The sequence below is a fragment of the Rutilus rutilus genome, assembly GCF_951802725.1.
Source record: "Rutilus rutilus genome assembly, chromosome: 14".
Taxonomy (NCBI): Eukaryota; Metazoa; Chordata; class Actinopteri; order Cypriniformes; family Leuciscidae; genus Rutilus; species Rutilus rutilus.
The window spans coordinates 35,373,529-35,375,270 of NC_140219.1; positions in this window are offsets into that span (position 1 = coordinate 35,373,529).

The window sequence follows — 1,742 nt, forward strand, 5'->3', positions numbered from 1 at the left end:
GATGATGATGATGATGATGATCCAGTTACAGTGTCACAGAAAGTGTCTGTAAAGTTTAGCATTCACACACACACTTCATAGATTCTGACAGAGCTCTAGTGGACATGTGTTTTGTGTTAATACTGTCTGAAGTCCTGGATTTTTGTGTGACAGCAGTTGATTGAGAGTGTGTAAATATAAATGTTTGGTCTCGTGAGTGTTTGCAGTGATATCTCAAGTCAGACCATGATCATAATAACTCTATGAAAATGAGAAATGAGACACTACCCAGCACACTTCACATGCCTGACCATTTAAACCTAATCAGATCATTTCCACTTCAAGGTTTCAAACACCGTCTATCTGAGAGTTATTATTAGGCATCGTCTGGTTTGTTTTAAATTATGTTTTTTTAAATAACAGAAATTAAGGATAATATCTGAAATAATAACTAACTGAAGTAGCAGGAGTGTGTAAAACATAACGCAGCAATCAGCCTATAGCATGGGTGAGTGTGTGTGTGTGTGTGTGTGTGTGAGAGAGAGAGAGAGAGAGAGAGAGAGAGAGAGAGAGAGAGTGTGTATGTGAGAGAGATAGAGAGAAGAGAGAGAGAGAGAGAGTGTGTGTGTGTGTGTGTGTGTGTGTGTGTGTGTGTGAGAGAGAGAGAGAGAGTGTGTGTGTGTGTGTGTGTGTGAGAGAGAGAGAGAGAGAGAGAGAGTGTGTGTGTGTGTGTGTGTGTGTGTGTGTGAGAGAGAGAGAGAGAGAGAGAGAGTGTGTGTGTGTGTGTGTGTGTGTGAGAGAGAGAGAGATAGAGAGGAGAGAGAGAAAGAGAGTGTGTGTGTGAGAGAGAGAGAGAGAGTGTGTGTGTGTGTGTGTGTGTGTGTGTGTGTGTGTGTGTGTGTGAGAGAGAGAGAGAGTGTGTGTGTGTGTGTGTGTGTGTGTGTGTGTGTGTGTGTGTGTGTGTGTGTGAGAGAGAGAGGGAGAGAGAGAGTGTGTGTGTGTGTGTGTGTGTGTGTGTGTGTGTGTGTGTGTGTGTGTGTGTGTGTGTGAGAGAGAGAGAGAGAGAGAGTGTGTGTGTGTGTGTGTGTGTGTGTGTGTGTGTGTGAGATAGAGAGAGAGAGAGAGAGAGAGAGAGAGAGAGAGTGTGTGTGTGTGTGTGAGAGAGAGAGAGAGAGAGAGAGAGAGAGAGAGAGAGAGTGTGTGTGTGTGTGTGTGTGTGTGTGTGTGTGTGTGTGTGTGTGTGTGTGTGTGTGTGTGTGTGTGTGTGTGTGTGTGTGTGTTTTCACAGGCATGCTGTATGTTTGATTTGGCTCGTGAATCGTTCATTAGTGTGGATGTAAAGGGCGATTCTCGAGTCATGTTAATAATGGCACGTGTACAAACACTACGACACTCGCTATGAACACACTGACTCTTCATCAGCCATATTCATAACCGGCAGATTCGTGTTGGCTTAATCCGGCGAGTCTAATGGCAACAACTCTGTCGGCTATATGAACAAAATGACATTGTAAAAATTCTATTCCATTGCTGTTAACCCCTTCAGCAGAACATTAACCAGTGGGACTCCAGAGGGGTCGCTCCTGATGTTTAAGTGTTATAAAATGCTTTGCATGGAAACAGATGCTGAATAGCAAATTAATGACTTGATTTGACTTTGAATGCAGATTGTGTACTGAGAAGTTGCAATTAGTAGGCTAGTTCTGACTCATTGCTTTTAACAGGTTGTTAGATGAAAATAGATGCGGGTCTGAGACTGTTCT